This window comes from Pseudophryne corroboree, unplaced genomic scaffold (genome assembly GCF_028390025.1).
Source record: "Pseudophryne corroboree isolate aPseCor3 unplaced genomic scaffold, aPseCor3.hap2 scaffold_552, whole genome shotgun sequence".
Lineage (NCBI taxonomy): Eukaryota > Metazoa > Chordata > Amphibia > Anura > Myobatrachidae > Pseudophryne > Pseudophryne corroboree.
Window position 1 is genome coordinate 375,531 of NW_026970152.1, and position 21,111 is coordinate 396,641.

The following is a 21,111-nucleotide window of genomic DNA, read 5'->3' on the forward strand; positions in this document are numbered from 1 at the left end:
GTGGTTAAGAGGAAAGGTGCTGAGGATGAGGTGGAGTGGTGGAGAGGAAAGGTGCTGAGGATGAGATGGAGAGGAAAGGTTCTGAGGTTGTGGAGATGTGGTGGAGAGGAAAGGTTCTGAGGATGAGGAGAATTGGTGGAGAGGATAGGTGCTGAGGGTGAGGAGGAGTGGTGGCGAGGAAAGGTGCTGAGGAACAGGAGCAGTGGTAGCGAGGTAAGGTGCTGAGGATGAGGTATAGTGGTGGAGAGGAAAGGTTCTTAGGATGGGGAGGAGTGGTGGAGAGGAAAGTTGCTGAGAATGAGGAGGAGTGGTGGCGAGGAAAGGTGCTGAGGATGAGGAGGAGTGGTGGCGAGGAAAGGTGCTGAGGATGAGGAGGAGTGGTGGCGAGGAAAGGTGCTGAGGATGAGGAGGAGTGGTGGCGAGGAAAGGTGCTGAGGATGAAGAGGAGTGGTGGAGAGGAAAGGTACTGAGGATGAGGAGGCATGGTGGAGAGCAAAGGTGCTGAGGATGAGGAGGAGTGGTGGAGAGAAAAGGTGCTGAGGATGAGGCAGAGTGGTGGAGAGAAAAGGTGCTGAGGATGAGGCAGAGTGGTGGAGAGGAAAGGTGCTGAGGATGAGGAGGAGTGGTGGAGAGGAAAGGTGCTGAGGATGGGGAGGAGTGGTGGAGAGGAAAGGTGCTGAGGATAAGGAGGAGTGGTGGAGAAGAAAGGTGCTGAGGATGAGGAGGAGTGGTGGCGAGGAAAGGTGATGTGAAGGTCTGGTGGCAAGGAAAGGTGCTGAGGATGAGGAGAAGTGGTGGCGAGGAAAGGTGATGAGAAGGAGAGGTGGCAAGGAAAGGCACTGAGGATGAGGAGGAGTGGTGGAGAGGAAAGGTGCTGAGAATGAGGAGGCGTGGTGGAGAGTAAAGTTGTTGAGGATGAGGAGTGGTGAAGAGGGAAGGTGCTGAGGATGAGGAGGAGTGGTGGAGAGGAAAGGTGCTGAGTATGAGGAGGAGTGGTGACGAGGAAAGGTGCTGAGGATGGGGAGGATTGGTGGAGAGGAAAGGTGCTGAGGATGGGGAGGAGTGGTGGAGAGAAAAGGTGCTGAGGATGAGGAGGAGTGGTGGAGAGGAAAGGTGCTGAGGATGAGGAGGAGTGGTGGCGAGGAAAGGTGCTGAGGATGAGGAGGAGTGGTGGAGAGGAAAGGTGCTGAAGATGCGGAGGAGTGGTGGCGAGGAAAAGGCGATGAGGATGGGGATAAGTGGTGGAGAGGAAAGGTGCTGAGGATGAGGAGGAGTGGTGGAGAGGAAAGGTGCTGAGGATGAGGAGGAGTGGTGGAGAGAAAAGGTGCTGAGGATGAGGAGGAGTGGTGGAGAGGAAAGGTTCTGAAGATGAGGAGGAGTGGTGGCGAGGAAAAGGCGCTGAGGATGGGGAGAATTGGTCGAGAGGAAAGGTTCTGAGGATCAGGAGGAGTGGTGGAGAGGAAAGGTGTTGAGGATGAGGAGGAGTGGTGGAGAGGAAAGGTGCTGAGGATGAGGAGGAGTGGTGGAGAGGAAAGGTGCTGAGGATGAGGAGGAGTGGTGGAGAGGAAAGGTGCTGAGGATGAGGAGGAGTGGTGGAGAGAAAAGGTGCTGAGGATGAGGCAGAGTGGTGGAGAGGAAAGGTGCTGAGGATGAGGAGGAGTGGTGGCGAAGAAAGGTGCTGAGGATGAGGAGGAGTGGTGGCGAGGAAAGGTGATGAGGAGGAGAGGTGGCAAGGAAAGGCACTGAGGATGAGGAGGAGTGGTGGCAAAGAAAGTTGCTGAGGAACAGGAGCAGTGGTAGCGAGGTAAGGTGCTGAGGATGAGGAGGAGTGGTTAAGAGGAAGGGTGCGGAGGATGGGGAGGAGTGGTGGAGAGGAAAGGTGCTGAGGATGAGGAGGAGTGGTGGCGAGGAAAGGTGCTGTGGTTGAGGAGTGGTGGAGAGGAAAGGTGCTAAGGATGAAGTGGACTGGTGGCGAGGAAAGGTGCTTATGATGAGGAGTGGTGGTGAGGAAAGGTGCTGAGGATGAGGATGAGTGGTGGAGAGGAAAGGTGCTGAGGATGAGGAGGAGTGGTGGCGAGGAAAAGGCGATGAGGATGGGGATAAGTGGTCGAGAGGAGAGTGCTGAGGATGAGGAGGAGTGGTGGAGAGGAAAGGTGCTAAGGATGAGGAGGAGTGGTGGTGAGGAAAGGTTCTGAGGATGAGGAGGAGTGGTGGCGAGGAAAAGGCGCTGAGGATGGGGAGAATTGGTTGAGAGGAAAGGTGCTGAGGATGAGGAGGAGTGGTGGAGAGGATGAGGAGGAGTGGTGGAGAGGAAAGGTGCTGAGGATGAAGAGGAGTGGTGGAGAGAAAAGGTGCTGAGGATGAGGAGGAGTGGTGGAGAGGAAAGGTGCTGAGGATGAGGGGTAGTGGAGGGGAGTAGGTCTGGAGCTACTCTGAAACTGCACATTTTTTTTTTTGTAGCCGCTCTGTGATCCTTTCGTTCGCACTTCTGCTAAGATACTCTCCCAGAGGGCGGCGGCTTAGCGTTTGTACGGCTGTTAAAAACTCCCATGGTGCCTTACAGCCGTATACACGTTTCTGCAGGAATACAAGAGCCTCATTTGCATGAACCCACCCTTACCCGAATTTTCATGAACCCACCCTTAGCTGCATTTGCATGAACCCACCCTTAGCCGCATTTGCATGAACCCACCCTTAGACGCGTTTGCATGAACCCACCCTTAGCGACATTTGCATTAACCCACCCTTAGCCACATTTGCATGAACCCACCCTTACTGCATGAACTCACCCTTACCCGCATTTGCATGAACCCACCCTTACCTCTGTTTACATGAACACACACCTACTGTGCTCACCCTGTATTTACACGCTTTTCCTCTCCACTGTTCCATCTTTTCAGTTATAAGGTGGTATAAATGTGGGATACACACAAGTCTACATTGTCCTACCTTCCGCCTTCTTGTAAATTGAAATCGGCACCACTGCACTTGGGGGCGTGGCCTCATGACTGGGGGTGTGGCTTTGTGGGAAATGCTGTGCCCGTGAGCCACACCTTCTGTTTTTGTCACTGTGGGAGCTGCTGGCACCGTCCCCAGTCCCTCTCTCCACAGAGTAGACACCACGCACATGCACATGGAATTTATTCACCAGAGGCGTAACCAGGGTTATTGGAGCCCAGGGCAAAATTTAGAATGCCCCCCCCCCCCCCTCCAAAAAAAAAAAGAAATCAAAAGCCTTACAAAGAAATTGTGTGCGCATGCTGGAAAAAAATGGGCATGGTCACATAACAGAAGGGGCGTGGCAACATGATTTTCTTTTCAATTCAACATGCAGCTTACCTGTATGATGGTTTCTCACAATATGGAACCTCTGATGAACACTATTCATGTACAGATGTTTCCACATTTATCTTGACGGTTAATAGGATTAACTGTGACTGGCCAGTCAGACTTAATCCTCTGCTGTAATGACTTAATCCCCTGCTGCATTGTTCTCTGTATTGTATCAGTGGCAAACGCAGGATTTTCGGGGGGGGGGGGGGGGGGGGGTTTCCATATGTATGTATGAGTGTGTGTATATATATATATTATATATATATATATATATTGTCAAAGTCGAAAAATATCTTGATTCACATGCCTTGTACTAACCCCATGCACATGCCTGCTGTACGTGCACCCAGTCTGCGGTGCGTGATCATATCCGCAAATTGCGTAAGATCGCGCCGGCGATCACGCGCGTGGTATGCGCATTTACGGTAGAGTTTGTGAGCATGTAGCGGGCGACTCGATCGCAACATATTTAACCCATATAGTGTGTTTTATAGTTAATATTCCCCTAGACATCGTCAGCAAGTATGTTACGTTTAAACGGTTCTTGGACAGAGAGATTCCTCTTTACATGCTAGGAAGGCTCAGATAAAGGTTGAAAGGTGGTGTTTAGTATCCAGCTGTAGGGTATTTTAAGAGTAATATTCCTATGATAGTTAGGAAAGATTCACATATTTCTGCGTATAGGGGGTCATTCCGAGTTGTTCGCTCGGTAATTTTCATCGCATCGCAGTGTGAATTCTCTTAGTGCGCATGCGTAATGTTCGCACTGCGCATGCGCCAAGTAACTTTACTAAGAAGAAAGTATTTTTACTCACGGCTTTTTCATCGCTCCGGCGATCGCATTGTGATTGACAGGAAATGGGTGTTACTGGGCGGATGTACGGCGTTTTAGGGGCGTGTGGCTGGAAACGCTACCGTTTCCGGAAAAAACGCAGGCGTGTCCGGGGAAACGGTGGGAGTGCTTGGGCGAACGCTGGGTGTGTTTATGACGTCAGCCGGGACCGAAAAGCACTGATTTAATCGCACAGGCAGAGTAAGTCTGGAGTTACTCTAAAACTGCTAACTCGTTTTTGATCGCAAAATTGCGCATACATCGGTCGCACATTTAAGAAGTGTAGATTCACTCCCAGTAGGCGGCGGCTTAGCGTGTGTAACTCTGCTGAAATCGCCTTGCGAGCGAACAACTCGGAATGAGGGCCATAGTTATGCGCAGAAGTAGAAAATAGATATAAAATTGCATTTAAAATATATTACAAATGGGCAGATGATCAGAATGGAATTCACACATGAATTTCCCACAGTTGAGATACAATGGCCTTATTTACACTAAGCTTTGAGATTCTATGAAGAGGGCTTACACCTTTGTTTATGAATAGGGCCAGGTTTCTCTCCAGAATAATAAGTGCTCAGTTGTCATTGTCTCAACTAAAGGAGGGGACAGTGGGGTAAACAAAGCCCAGAGCCAGTTTGTTTGGAAGATCCGAAACAATAGCTACCCACAACATTCCAGACAGACAGGAATTTGGAATACTAACAAGTCCTAGTCATCACCCACTTCTTGAACTAACCAATGGCCCCTGGTGCAGGACATGTCCCACCCCCTAACCAATGGAAAAAGAGCACACAGTGTCTATTGTAGTATGTCTTGAGCTAGTGAATAAATATAGCTTGCAACAGGCATTGACACACAAGACTCTGAAGGCTTTCTCCTTGATAGCTGAGGACTGAATTCAGGTTGCGCCGGCGAAACTTTCTCATGTATGTATATTTCTCAGTAGCCATTTTGTTATTCTTTGTGTATGCCATTCATTCTCACTCTGTGTGCTTTGCTAATGTTTATATCTTATTTCTTGTTATTATGTTTAGATATTAATGTTAGGTCTGTAGTGTATAAGCTGTAATTGTTTTCCCCTTTTTCATACTAAAAGTATCTTCTATGAAGGTGTTGGAACCTTACCAGGTCATGTGTATTTCATCATTTACTACTAAGGGTTTCTGAGCGTCTCAATCGCTCATATTGCATACGCATTATTAAGGTTTTCCAGCGTCACATCGCTGCAGTGCTTTATGAGTAAGGTTTAGAGTTTAAGCATATCATCTCTGTGTTTAACATAACAAGGTCTAAAAGGTTATGAACTGTGTGTGCGCCTGCTGTGTGTATTCCATACGCCCAGCGCAGCGTGTGTACGTTACGTGCGTACCACGTGCAAAGTCTTTATATGCAAATAGCGTACAAAGTGCGTAGCACGTGCACGTGGTTTAGCGGCCATAACGGCTTCATGGTGTTAATACATAGCTTATGTTCAAAGGTAAATATTTGACTTTATCAATTGGGGGACTCATCCGGGCCTCCTCATATCCGCAGCCAAGCGGAACCGGGTAGACTTTATCCGTCAGCAAAGGGCGGGAAGGTAGTATCCCCTGTTATCCGTTTGGTGGTTGGGGATACGGTAGTGCTGATCAGATAAGCGTCTCCTCTGCTTGGTTTGTAGGGCTGCTGGTGGGATCCGGAACCGAAAGGTAAGAACGTTAAGCTATTGTCTTTTAAATTTGTTTAATTTCTGTTTGGTGCCAACTGCGCACGCAAAACACGCAACACACGCACACACCTGTACTCTGCAAATCTGATCATATTGTTACAAAACAAGGTTCAAATGAGTCATATTGTGTTTTATTCAGATTGGATTGCTTATCTGTTTAAGTAGGTTTAAAAGTATATTTAAAAGTTGCTGCAAAAGCCTGATATAGTGTTGTTGTTGTTGTTGTTGTTGTTGTTTTTAACTTAGGCCTAAAATAACTTCAGGGGCTTGCATGGTGATTTTTTTGTGACAAAGGAAGCCGCATGGTCTGTCCTCCATTTTGTGTAACCTTCATGGATGTGGAAGGGGGAGGAGCAGCGGCCATTTTGGGAAGGTCCAAAAGAATGTTTTTCTAAAATAGCTGATTTTCAGTCTACTCAGGAATAATAAGCCGGCCATGGTCAAAAAGAAATCACCATTTGAGTTACCAATGCATTTATTTAACCAATGTCATAATCAATTACAAATAGTTTCAGATGGGGCTTAATGAAAGATAATAGTAAAATGAATATTTAATTTAGGAATGACACACACAGATAAAAAAAAAGTTTTGTTTTGTTTTTTGTTTTTTTCTCTCTCCTTACCTCTGTGATTCAGGTAAACTCTGTTTGTTGTAGGATAGCAATTGAAATGCAAATTAACCTGTATGGCTGCTTTTTTTCCTGGCAGTGAAAAAATCACCTTCACAGACAGTCAAAAGCACAGCATTCATATGCAAATTAGAAACACTTAATGGGTACATAGAGATAATATTATAATTATGTGTGTGTTTATATCAATGTATGTTCTACAAGATAGCTACCCAATATGAATCATACTATTGGAAGCATTGATTACTAGATTAATTTAGAATTGTATCTGTGTATTTTCGCATAGCTACTCTCTTGTTGCCATTAGAATTGATTGCTAGACACGTGCTGAGGAAATTTGGTGCTATTTAGTTGATATTATAAAGTAATACTTAAGGGAGTAATTGTAAAAACACGCATGCAGCACAGAAGATACTGTGTGGTGTTCGGTAAGCGATTATAGTTGAACATCGTTTACATTTATAGAAGCGTGTTATTTGTGTTATTGTGAGCGTATCTGGCCTTTTGTATACGTGTCTCGGGCAACGTGCGAGATTACATACGCAAACGCAAAGGCCTACACATGTGGCGTATAATACGCAGCGTGCGTACGGATACGCCCACTAAATTCAAATCACATGATAGCATTGTTTTAGTGTGGGCGGTATAGTAGCCACGTGATAATAGCACAAGTTTGTTCAGTTTCCAAAAAGTTTAGTTTAAAAAGAACCTTTTTCTATTGCAAAACTCGATGATTGAACTGTTTGCCTGAATGAAAGTAATTTCTGTACAGAAAAATCAGTGTGCATATGAGTGAACAGGAGTGAGTGTGCAAATAAAGGTATTCTTTTTTGTGAACCCAGAAATCGAGATACCTTCGGAGACCACACCAGGTGAGTGGAGACTTGGTGGCGTGGGATTGGCTTGCTCACGTTAACATTGTATAAGGTAAAGGAGCAATTAGTATCAGCAGACAAGAGGACTGCGAAGTCAGAAAACGGCAAACTCTCGCAACGCTCTGAAAACCGTGACCAAAAAGAAAGGTCAGAGGTAGAAAGCGCAGCCCCGGGGGTTGGCGTAGTACCCATATAGGCCCGTTAGTATAATGCTCCAGCTGAAGGTTTCGCAGCCTGAACAACCGATTTCATTGGTCGTTCAGCGGATAAGTAATAGTTACTTATATGCAGTGCGACTGTACCGCATGTAATTGTGTGCATTAGTTAGTTGCCTTGATACCCATTACGCAATTTGCGTACGCTTTGCGGGATCAAAAACCCTATTTGTACACTTTAACGTGATTTGTGTAGGTTTTAGTTATTTTAAGTGAGTTTCGCTGTTCACTCAGGAAATCTCCAACAACTGATATTTACTGGGAGGGGTAGCATACTCCCACACGCTCTCAGTAAATAGAGGTTCCAAAAAGATCCCGAGATTGGGTACGACCAGTGGTGGGCACACTGCTGGAATTCGTATCAGCCAATAGGGGCGAGAGTGGGTGAAGGCACTCGTTGGACTTTCACCGTCGCCTTACCTCTGGGAACTTGTATTTTTGTAAGGGTTCGCTGAGAAAGCAATACCTGCAAATAATGGGGACCAGTTGCTCAAGTAAGGGACTATCAACAAGGGTTCACGTTGGTATTGGTTGGCCCAAAGGGACAGCACGGTATATAATGTGTGAGAAATATGGATCACACACACAGGTCTTATGCAAAGAATGGGAACGAATGACTGAGGATGATGGTGAACAGTACCCCAGGGTCGGCAGTTTGAATCCTGAGGTATTGCAAAATCTAAGAAAAAGGATATGTCTAATAAAATCTGCAAAACAGAGGATTAGGCATTATGATTGTTTACAGTTATGGCAACAGGAAGGTGAGATACAAAGGGAATTAGCTGGCACAGCTGATTCCCACCTTAGCAGGAAACACATGGCAACTTGAGAAACAATGGCTACAGAGAATGGCATACTGGGATATGATGATGATAATAATGCACTTAGTAACTGTATTAATAATGATAGTAGTAAATGTAATAATGATAGAAGGAAAACTGATAAATGTACAAATTCTAACCCATGCAGGTTGCACCCCATGTTAAACTTCCCTCAGGATTACAAGCAAGAAACTGAGCCCAGCATGATGTCGGCACCTTTTCCAGCAGCCATCATACGAGACACCCAGGTGGGCACGGCCCAATCGGTAAAGACAGTAGTAAAGCCCCCTAATGGAGGGTCAGGTGAGGTCGTGTCCACAGGTAAGTACGGTATTGTATATTATGCACAGACAATTGCACCTCACATTGTAGAGTCAACACAAGATGATGTAGTTGAACTTAATTCTGTCAGGGTGATTGCAGTCCCAAATGGACAGACTGACACTCTGGGAGTCACTCACGTCAGGGGCATTGCCCCTGGTCCCAGACAGAATTAAGGACAATTATGTCTGAATTTCCTGATCCCAGGAAAGATCTAGCCGCATGCCAAAGGTTCATTAAAAAATTAGGTAACTCCGCATAACCCAATAACAAACATTGGCGGACATTGCTGAGGGTATGTCTACCCTCCAATATTGACCCTGCGAAATTTATTACTGATTGTAAATTAGACGCAGACGTACCTCTCACTGAGGAATACACTCAGGAGAATGTACGACAAATCAATCTGCAATTAGGAGTATATTTCCCAACTGTTGTCAAGTGGAACAAAATTTTCTCCATTAGCCAAAAAGAAGGTGAAATGGCAGCGGAATATTTCCATCGAGCACTGCAGGAAATATCTAGATACACTGGGATCACGGACATTGAGGATAATGTACATTATAGGGAGGTAGCTGTGTCCGTATTAATGGATGGCTTAAAAGACACACTAAGAATCAGGGTACAAACCTCTCTACCTAACTGGAGAGGTATCTCGGTGGCTGCATTAAGAGAGTCCGCTATCGAGCATGACCGTAATATCCAAAGAACCAGGGAAGCACGGGGAGAGCGGTTGATGGTGATGAACATCCAAGCACTAGAAGAGGCATCAAATCGACCAAAACCCCAGGCCACTGGCACATGGAGGAAGCCAAGGGTTTGTTATCTTTGTAAAAGGGAAGGGCATTATGCCAGCAACTGTAACAGCACACATAAAGTCAGACCTCCTAGACAAGAACACAAGCAAAGTTATGACACACGTAATTGTAATCAGGGATCATATAGGAAGAATTTTGGGAAGCACCTGTAATTTGCAGCCAGTGAAGTTGATCATTAGCCTTGATAGTAAGCCTGAGGTTACAGTCAATGTAATTGGGAGGTCAATTCCTTGTAGACACAGGGACGGCCGGGTAAACTTTGTAATTTATCTTTAAATGTTTCCTTCTCATCGCTAACGTTCACCAGCAGAACTCAAACGTCACATGACTACTTGGTCTTTTCAGAGGTCTACCCAACCCCAGTATATCTTACCAGCATCGTTGTGTTTGGCCAGGCACAAAGGGTGGAGAGTGGAAATACTGGTGGGGGAGAAAGTGCAGAGATACCTATGGACATGTTGGTGTAAAAAGCCTAATGGTGAACGGAAATCCGACAATGTTTTTTTTTCCTAATTGTTCTCTCTCTTTTTGTTCTTTCATGTTTTACGGATGGTATGTCACACAAAAGTTAGATAAATGGTAATGCAAGATTTATGCTCCTTACAGAAAGATCACTGATTTGGAAAGAATATTGTATCACCGGAGTGTTCGTTGTGGGAAGACTGAGAGACAGCACCTTTGAGATGACAACTGAGCAAGAAGAACAAAAAGACTAGAGGACAAATTATCGTAACAAGTTTTTTTCCCCTTCAATTAATTTCTGTACCCCCATTACAACTTTCTCTTTCTCCTCTTGTAAGATGGACTCGCACCAAGAGACTGCAGTCCGTGTTTTCCTGTTGACCCTGTTGTTGACCAGAGCAGTCTGTTTCGGTGAGAGTACCAGTGAGGTCGAGAAAGGATCTGGAAAGGGTTCTGATGATCAGGATGGAGTAGTAGAATTCCAAGAGCAACACAATCACCGAGTAAAGGCGAGTATCAGAAAACGATCTGGTAGCCATGACACTAAGAGACATTGTGAAGGATTGTTAGCTGAAGAGAATTGTATCTGTAGGAATTGTGAAAACATAGTTGAGGATGGGTGCATCCAGAGATGTCAGTCCAGCCTTAATATCAACATGGACCGTCATCCGTTGAGTGACTATCACTCATTAGTGGGTAAGGTTTTAAACCAAACAGAATGCTGGGTGTGCTCACAAGTACCTCAAGGTCATAGAAAGTCAGGACTAGTGCCATACTCTTTATCGATAGATGAGGTACTTGAGTTAAGGGGTGGGAGACCGGTGGACAAGAAATTTAATATTTCTAGGCCTCCTGGTTTGAAGCTCCACCAATACCATGTAGATAGGTCCCTAATATGTTTTAACATTTCCAATCCCCGAAAGCCGGGAAATTGGGAAGTGACATGGAACAACTGAACCATGACATTCTACGTTACATTTTTTGGCATCAGGCACATTCCAGCCTACACTGTCTCAAACATGCGGTTTTTCACAGTCGACACTGTCGCGCTGTATAACCCAGGTCTTTAGGGCTTTCCGCAAATTGACGATCCAGTACATCACATTTCCAGAGACGGACAGCGAATGTCGTGAGATCAAATTAGGCTTTTTTACCAAATACAAATTTCCCAATGTTCTGGGCGCGATTGACTGAACCCACGTGCAGATCAGACCGCGATGGAATTCGGAAGAATGTTTTCGGAACCAAAAACATTTCCACTCCATGAATGTACAGGCGGTCTGTGATGTCAACATGAAATTTTTGAATATTTTTGTGGGATTTCCTGGATCGTCTCACGACTACTTCATCCTAAGTCAGTCATCGCTGTTTGAGAAGTTCGAAACAGGAAAGATGCCGGGTGGCTGGCTGTTAGGTATTTATTTTAATTGTTTTTATTTTTTTTTATTTTTTTTTTTATATTACCCACCATTTTTTTTTCTTTTCTTATAGGCGATGCGGGTTATCCCAACAAATCGTGGCTCTTGACCCCATTGTCAAATCCTGTTGGTAGAGCAGAAAAACGTTACCAAGAGACACACAAAGCATCGAGGCAAATAATTGAACGTGCCTTCGGGGTACTTAAAAGCCGGTTTAGATGTTTAGGCACTTCCGGCGGTGCTCTTTTGTATTCACTGGGAAAGGTTTGCGGCATGGTAAATGCATGTTGTATTTTACACAACATATGTGTCGCAAACTGTTTGCCGGTGACTCTTCGTCACAGTGCTTTCTGACGCGGGAACCGTTCTTCTGCTCTACCGGTGGGTATGGACGAAGGAGATGATTCCCGACGGACATTGGTACAAAACTTTTTTTCCGTTGCCTGTGAGTATACTTGTAACATTTGTATTATCGTGTAAACTGAGATTGTAATATTCTAAAAAAACATCTTTATTTATGTATTTCAGAGTTTTACGTCCTGTTGACGCACCTTCCCAGGCCTGTTTTCAAAGTTTTGTCCTGTTGACGACCTGTTACCCCCTGTTTTCTCCTGTTGTTGGGTTGCCGCAAATATTGGACCCATTTATCTAACTCCACCATGGGCGACCTGACCCTCCGCCATGTAGCAGACAACCCCCCTCAGGTGAGATGTACTGCCCAAAAGTCCATCCTGTCCAAGTCACCCCTGCATGTCCAAAGTGCAGCCCTCCGGCATTTGCAAAACTGCACATCCAATCATGCCCTGAAACACCAATGCTTACGCTGTGTCAGGGAATGTATGGATGTGTAGTTACACAAGTGCCGGGGGGTTGCATTTGGGCCCACTGTAACCTGCTTGTGTCGTGTTGCTTGTACCTCATCTTTTCCATACCAGGGTGACACTATTACCAATAGCTGGAACCTCATAATATTCTCTTCCACAGGTCTTGCGGAGTATCCTTCCCAAGTTGCGTGGATGTGAAGAGACACGACATTTCTCCTGATGTACCATAGGCGACCTACTTGTGATGTGGACCTGAATCTCCGCCATGTAGCTGACAACCCCACTCAGGTGAGATGTATTGCCCAAAACTCCCTCCTGTCCAAGTCACCCCTGCATGTCCAAAGTGCAGCCCTCCGGCGTTTGCAAAACTGCACATCCAATCATGCCCTGACACACCAATGCTTACGCTGTGTCAGGGCATGCTTGGATGTATAATTTCTCAAGTGCCGGAGGGTTGAATTTGAGACAAAGGCTGCTGTAACCTGATTGTGTCAAAGTGTTGCTTGTACCTTGTCTTTTCCATGCCAGGGTGACACTATTACCAGTAGCTGGAACCTCATACTATTCTCTTCCACAGGTCTTGCGGAGTATCCTTCCCAAGTGGTGTGGATGTGAAGGGACACGACATTTCTCCTGATGTACCATGGGCGACCTACTTGTGATGTGGACCTGAACCTCCGCCATGTAGCTGACAACCCTCCTCAGGTGAGATGTATTGCCCAAAACTCCCTCCTGTCCATGTCACCCCTGCATGTCCAAAGTGCAGCCCTCCGGCATTTGCAAAACTACATCCAATCATGCCCTGACACACCAATGCTTACGCTGTGTCAGGGAATGTTTGGATGTGTAGTTACGCAAGTGCCGGGGGGTTGCATTTGGGCCCACTGTAACCTGCTTGTGTCGTGTTGCTTGTACCTCGTCTTTTCCATACCAAGGTGACACTATTACCAATAGCTGGAACCTCATACTATTCTCTTCCACAGGTCTTGCGGAGTATCCTTCCCAAGTTGCGTGGATGTGAAGGGACACGACAGTTCCCCTGATGTACCATGGGTGACCTAACAATTCCACTGCATCTCATATTTAACATTGTATTTGCTAATAATTTAAATAAAAACCACAGAAAACTTCTCAATTTAAACATTTATTAAAGAAAAATTTAATTTTATTTTTGAAATAAAAAATGAAATGTAATAAAACAAAAAAATAGTTTGTTCTTCTTTACATTCTTTTCTTGTGTAGATATCCATGGGAAAAAAAAAGCATATAAGTAACGACACTAATGTGATGTTCATTCCTTTCCCAAGAACATTTGTGGAACCACACAGCCCAGCATGACCCATTGCTGGGCTGTGTGGTTCCACAAAGGCAGGCGGTCCAAAGTGGAATAGTGGTGTCAGTGGTCAGTACTTTGACACGCCTGCACTTGTGGAACCACACAGCCCAGCATGACCCATTGCTGGGCTGTGTGGTTCCACAAAAGCAGGCGGTCCAAAGTGGAATAGTGGTGTCAGTGGTCAGCACTTTGACACGCCTGCACTTGTGGAACCACACAGCCCAGCATGACCCATTGCCGGGCTGTGTGGTTCCACAAAGGCAGGCGGTCCAAAGTTTCTTGAAAATATACATTGGAACATGGCTCTACTCACCTTGGTACGCAAACACGAACTATGCAGTCCACTTCAATTTTCAACCCAATCCTATGAATAAGCCAAAAACAAACAATAGTGAATAGTAAATTCACACAACAATGAAAGCCTATTGTACACCAATACAAAAAGGATTTTTTGGGTAAAAAAAGTGGTATCAGAATAGCTCTTTGGCCCATCACACATGTAGCCACAAGGAGCTTTCATCCGTTACCACACGCACCTGCATACATGCCCGCGCATGTATGCCTAGACATAAAGCTCCTTGGTAGTACCCGGTCACGGGTGGGGGAGCCCAACACATATAAAACAATAGTAAGAAGAAAAAAAACTAATGGCAGGGGAAGAAAGGGATACATGAAAAACATAACGGTAAATAAAACAATACGACCGGGCTTATGGTGGAAGTCTGTCCGGATCCTCGTCTTCCTCCTGATGGGGCGTTGATGTCCTGGGCGGCTGGGTAGTGGGTTGAATAAGCCTCGGTGCCCGTGCGGGTGCAGATGTTGCGGCCGGTGTTGGTGGTGGAGGCATCTGGTGGGTGGGGTACATCCCTGTATATCCTTGGTACAGCTGTGACTGTCTATACCAGGATTGTGGTGGAGGAAGGGAAGGAGGCGTCCATGTGGCTTGTGATAGCGGAAGTGGTGGATCACCAGCGTGTTGACGAGCTGGCTCTGGGAGCTTATTGTACATCATCTGCAGTGTGGTTGCGATGATCTGTTGGCTGGATGCGGAATGTCGGTGGCTCTCCGACATGTTGTTAGAGCTGTGTGCCAGGCATGTTGTGTTCTCCACCAGCCGGTTGATGGATGTGGTCAGAAGTTGAAGGATGTCCATAGTCTCCCTATGATCTTCTCGTCTGGTCTTTTGAATTTTCGGCCGTGCTGTCGGCTTGAGCCTTCTGCATTTCAAGCAGACCGTTTGCCATCTTATCCATTGTCCTCTCAATGGCGTCCAGTCTGCTTCCAACGACAACCCGAAAACTATCCTGGCTGACATTCATCTCTGCTGCCAGGGTGTGTACCCTCTGAACATTTGAGGGATCCTGCCCTTCCTGTACGTCTGCCACCAATTGCATTTGTGCAGCTGAAAAGAAAATTAGAAATTATTATACACATTCATCATACATTTGTTTGAAGGCTCACAATTCGATATTTACTCACACAGGGATGTAGAAACAGCAGGCTGCTGCACTTCCACCTCGTCATCCTCTGATGAATCCTGTATGAGATCTGGCCTGTAGTAGGAACCAATCCCCGACGCTAGTCCTCTGCTGGTCCGTGGCACCTCTGTTTGCAAAAGAAAAAAAAAAGTAAGTTAATAAACTATACAAAAATGGTACCCCTCCCATCCCCCCACCCCCACAAAAATAAATACAAACCTTCTCCATGCGGTGGTGCCGCTGCTCCAGGAGCTTCACTTGTCCTCAATTCTGCAGACTTTTCAAGGGTCTGGCTGGATACGTCTGCACGGCTGTCTTCAAACCCAAGAAAAGTCTCGTCCGTTAACCCTGTAGACTTAAACATTTTGGGTGATGGGTCCACAAGGGTAGTGTCTTGTTGAGGCTCTTCGGTCACAGTCCCAGAGATCCTGGAGAGATGACGATCTGGTGATGGCCTGCGCAGATGATGGTCCGCGCGCTGCTGCTGATGCCTGCTGCGCAGGTGATGGTCCGTGCGCTGGCGATGTCCTGTGCGCAGGTGATGTCCTCTGGGCAGGCGTGTCTGGAAAAAAAAACACATTAGCAAATACAAAAATATTTTTTTTTAGTACAGCTCATCTGAATGTATTCTTACCATCATGCCTTCTTTTGGACTGCTTGTCTCCCGCCGTCTTCCGTCTTCTGGGTGGTTCTTCCTCCTCGGGAAAGCCAGCAGGACGGCTGGAGTCCACACCTCCGCGAACTACTTCGACCATGTTAGGGTTCATGCGCCTTTTGATAACATTCTCCCAGGGTAGCCACTTCAGATTGAGAGCCGGACCACCTCCCGTAGCTGTCTCATGTCGGCGCTGAATCCCCATCTTCTTTTTGGTCTGTCTGCGGCAATCACTGTACCGCTTCATGCAGTTTCTGGTGCTCCGGCGGTTTCCAGATACTGCAGTGACTTGTCTCGCGATGGCATCCCAGATGTTTTGCTTGGTCTTAGCTGCTGTGGTCTGTGCCCTTGATCCATACAGAACGTCGTAGGACCTGTCGACACCATGCACTAGGGCACAGTTTTCCGCCTCAGTGTATCTGGGTCCACACGGCTTCTTCGGTCCTGCATCTTCACCAAAGGCTTCCTCCTCCGACTGCTCCTCTGGCTGGCTTCTTGCCTTTAGGGATAAAAAAAACAAAACATGCATTTACTAAGATCGGTATGTACCTGTGAGTGTCAGTATCCCTGGCAGTGTGCAAAGATACCTGTAGGTCTTCATGGCAGTGCGCAAACTAGGGTGTGTCAAGTTGGATGCTATTGTGTCTGCAGGTGTTGTCAGTATTCACCTGTCTAGGCTTTTTCTTTTTCTTTGACATCTCCATTTGGTCCCTTGACGACCGCGGCTGGTCACTGCATGACTGGTCGGTCGTATCCTCCTCCTGGGTCGGCTCCGGCTCCCACTCCTCATTGCTATGCAGGGAAAGATCTTCTGAGGGGTGGGGGGAAGGGGGGGATCGGGACCACTTAGCCGTAGACATCTCTGTTGTAAAAAGAAAAAATATATATGTTTACAAATTTAACACACATTACAAAATTACATGTAACCACACGTCATGCTGCTGAGACCTCAGTTCTCAAGCAGGACCAAACACACACAAAATAATAAAATAAAAAAAAAGAATAGAAAAAAAAAAAAAGCAAAATAAGCCAAAAGCCCTGTACAAGCATCCCTGCACATACTGGAGGTCAACCAGTGCTAACACAAAATGGCTGACACAAACAAAATGGCTGACAGTCACCCCAAGCTAGCCAAAAAGCATCCCTGCACACTCTGGAGGTACACCAGTGCTAATATAGGAGCAAAATAACATGTTTGGCAAACAAACGACACAACATGTTGACCGCATGGCTGACACAAACTTGCTCCAAGTCACCTCAAACAAGCCAAAAAGCATTCCTGCACACTCTGGAGGTACACCAGTGCTAAAATAGGAGGTAAAAAACCTGTTTTGTCAAACAAACGACACGACATGTCGACCGCATTGATACCGACACACACTAAAATCAGCCCAAAGTAGCCAAAAAGCATCCCTGCACACTCTGGAGGTACACCAGTGCTAATATAGGAGCAAAAAAACATGTTTGGCAAACAAACGACACGACATGTCGACCGCATGGCTGACACAAACTTGCTCCAAGTCACCCCAAACAAGCCAAAAAGCATCCCTGCACACTCTGGAGGTACACCAGTGCTAAAATAGGAGGTAAAAAACTGTTTTAGCAAACAAACGACACAACATGTCGACCGCATTGATACCGACACACACAAAATCAGCCCAAACTAGCCAAAAAGCATCCCTGCACACTCTGGAGGTACACCAATGCTAATATAGGAGCAAAAAAACATATTTGGCAAACAAACGACACAACATGTTGACCGCATGGCTGAAACAAACTTGCTCCAAGTCACCCCAAACAAGCCAAAAAGCATCCCTGCACACTCTGGAGGTACACCAGTGCTAAAATAGGAGGTAAAAAACCTGTTTTATCAAACAAACGACACGACATGTCGACCGCATTGATACCGACACACACTAAAATCAGCCCAAACTAGCCAAAAAGCATCCCTGCACACTCTGGAGGTACACCAGTGCTAATATAGGAGCAAAAAAACATGTTTGGCAAACAAACAACACAACATGTCGACCGCATGGCTGACACACACTTGCTCCAAGTCACCCCAAACAAGCCAAAAAGCATCCCTGCACATTCTGGAGGTACACCAGTGCTAAAATAGGAGCAAAAAAACATGTTTGGCAAACAAACGACATGGCATGTCGACCGCATGGCTGACACAAACTTGCTCCAAGTCACCCCAAACAAGCCAAAAAGCATCCCTGCACATTCTTGAGGTACACCAGTGCTAAAATAGGAGCAAAAAAACATGTTTGGCAAACAAACGACATGGCATGTCAGCCGCATGGCAGACACAAACTTGCTCCAAATCTCCCCAAACAAGCCAAAAAGCATCCCTGCACATGCTGGAGGTACACCAGTGCTAAAATAGGAGCAAACAAACCTGTTTTTGCAAACAAACGACATCACATGTCGACCAGATTGATACCGACACACTCTAAAATCACCCCAAACAAGACAAAAAACATCCCTGCACATGCTGGAGGTACACCAATGCAAAAGCATGACCCAAAAAGTCATTTTAAGAAAGAAAAAAAATGTGAAAAACAACCCCAAAACACAAAACTCCCCCCAAAAATGCAGCAATACAAGCAGGAGCTATACACATACCTGCACACATATATATACATACCTCAAACACCCCAAAGACATACCCCAAACACCCCATGTACACCTCATGGCAACCCCCACTACACAAACGCATACATGCAACACCAGACCCACATGTTGTACTTACCTAAAAATGTAGAAATAGCTCCAAAAATGACTCTCCTCCGGGGTAACAGGTATCCTCCTGTCTGTCCTGGATTAAAGCCTGCTGGGTGTCCAAACTATACCACAGCAAACAACAACCAATTTGCTAGCTCTGCACCACCTCACACCTCTCTGCAGGTTCACAAAATGGCTGCTGAGCACGCAGCAAACAAGCCCTAATAAAGGGCTGCAAACGGCGGGAAGTCAAATTCAGGACGCCCACTACTCGCCAATTGGTCCGTTATCCGCCAAGGGGAGTGTCGAATGCGTTTTGTATTGCATATGGTGAATTCATGGTCCCGGCGGCAGGGCTGCAGCTGTCGAGTACAGGCGAATTTTAAAACGGACGAAAAAAAGGTGCAATTCATCCGGAATTGCATATATCCCTCAGATTTTAGTATTTCCAGTAGCTGTTCTTCCACGGTGTGGATTCTTATAACTGGTATCACCTGCAAGTATACCCTCACACCAGAGAACACACCCGAACAAAAAGACGGCCAGAATGGCCTAAATTAGATATGATACCAATTTGTTTTTATTAAAAAAATATATAGAGGCGGGACTGAATGGCGGGACGGAAGTTCGACTGACGGCGGCGGAGCGCTGAACCGGAGATGGCCCCTGGAGCGGAGGACACTGACCTGGCTCCCCCCTGCTTCCACGTCTGCGCTGCAGTGTCCGGAGGCGAAGCTGGGCGACGCGGCGGTGATCGGCTTCCGTGACGGGTGCCGGCTGAGCGGCGGCGGAAGATCCCAAGAGGCACTTATCACGGGCGAGGTGAGAGCCTGCTGAATCGAGCCCGTCTGCTACCTGGGGGGTGGCCGCTACTGCCCTCGGCTCCTGGGGTGTTGAGGTCCCTCTCCAGCCCTCTGAACCTGTTGCCGGAGTTTGGACATCCGGATTACTGAGACCTTGTATAGTGCAGTGGCGGTGATTGCTGGGGTAAGGATGGAGAGGGTGACCTTCCGGTGCCCCACCGGCTTGCTCTAATCAAATAACTGGAGACGAGACTTGTGATTTTGTGCAAAGAATAAATGGTCACAGCTTTATTTCCACCTAATACCAAAAACATGCCATTGCAGGGTAAAAAGGAGAGCAAGCGGTGCACGGCTTTCCCGCTGTTTAGAGAAATGCCTGGGGCATGCCTTACGCCGCCTTACCGGCAACGGCCACGCCCCCTCCCCGCCTGAGGTGTACCCGGCCCGCCCTTGTGGGCCGACGGACCATGCCCTCTGCGCTGGGGAACCAGCTACCATGCGCATAACACCCTACCACGGCGCGCAACCCGTATGGCCCCTGCCACATTTAGCTGGAACCAGGCGTACGGCCTACTAATTGGTGACTTATGTGAGGCATTCTGACAATCCCCCCTTACCATGCCTTGTGCAACGCTCCTTCCCCGCAACCCGCTGTGACAAGAAAATACAAACGATTTACACCAAACCATGTTTATTGCGATAAAACAAAACACCGTAATAACTTCTCACAACGTGTCATATATTAGCAAGTGACGGAAAAAAAAAACTGCCTAAGTCCTGCGCTCCCTTGGCCCGTTCCCTTGTCCTAGCTACTACCGACTCTGTTCCTTGCCAACTCAGGGCGGGTGGGTGGGCTTCCTTTCCTGTGTGGGGAAAATGGAGCTATTAACTCCCTCCCCCCAGCTGCTGCCTCTCCCTCCTCACCCCCCCCCCCCCCCCCGCCTCTGGGCCGCACCTTTTACTGGCCCAGGGCTCCCTGCAGGTGATGAAAAGGGGTCCTGCCTCCCTGCGGCTAACCCCCCCTCCCCTGGCGTTCGCTCCTTCGGGCTGCCCGGCACCCCTCCTCCTTATCCCGCTGCGGCGCCATTGCTGCCCCCTTCGCCCCTGTAAGGATGGAGAGGGTGACCTTCCAGTGCCCCGCCGGCTTGCTCTAATCAAATAACTGGAGACGAGACTTGTAATTTTTGTGCACAGAATAAATGGTCACAGCTTTATTTCCACCTAATACCAAAAAAGAAGAAAACTCCTCTTTTCTATAAGACAATTCAGAAGTATAGAATCACTGTGAGCCCAGTGGTCCTCTCTTTTCCTAAACTTTGCAATTTCTGATATTAATACTCACAATTTCTGAAGCAAGAGGATATAAAGAAATGGAAACGATAAAGGTGATACACATAAAATGGAACATGGGAATGACCGATACATCGGCCTAGATGATTCTAGGAATTAGATGGATTAAAGATGGGATGTAACATCATAATAGGATAATTACTAAAGAGTCTCTCACCATCTCACCAATTGGAAGTTTGTTCTTGTAATTAAGTGAGGTAGAATGACTCAATATGGAATGAAAAGTAACTGAAGAATTATTAACCGACCTTATTCGAACGTAGGTGGTAATTGTGGGTTAAGAAACATAGGTAGAATTGGTGAATATTATTAATACACAAAAATTAAAAACAATGATAATAAAGATGTATATCCTAGGATCATGGGTTGAAAACACAGAGTGGTAGTGGCACAGTGTGTTCATTTGGATTTTAGGCACTTCACTTGAGCATGTGTATGGGAAGGGGGTTGGGGGGAGGGAGGGTAATAATAATTTTTTGAGGATAAACACTTATTACATCTAATGA

General features: G+C 46.5%; 1 long non-coding RNA gene across 4 annotated transcripts; it reads left to right on the forward strand.

Annotated features, from left to right (window-relative positions):
• Window positions 1-5,685: 5,685 nt before the first annotated feature.
• LOC135032769 (uncharacterized) lies at window positions 5,686-13,412 on the forward strand. Of its 4 annotated transcripts, XR_010228248.1 has the most exons (9): window positions 5,686-5,853; window positions 6,582-6,648; window positions 8,562-10,030; window positions 10,159-10,523; window positions 11,506-11,877; window positions 11,961-12,136; window positions 12,417-12,544; window positions 12,834-12,961; window positions 13,240-13,412. It is a non-coding gene; the product is annotated as an uncharacterized LOC135032769 (long non-coding RNA). The 4 variants fall into 4 exon arrangements; XR_010228245.1 differs by having other exon boundaries at window positions 5,688-5,853; window positions 8,562-10,523; XR_010228246.1 differs by lacking the exon at window positions 6,582-6,648 and having other exon boundaries at window positions 5,824-5,853; window positions 8,562-10,523.
• Window positions 13,413-21,111: the final 7,699 nt, after the last annotated feature.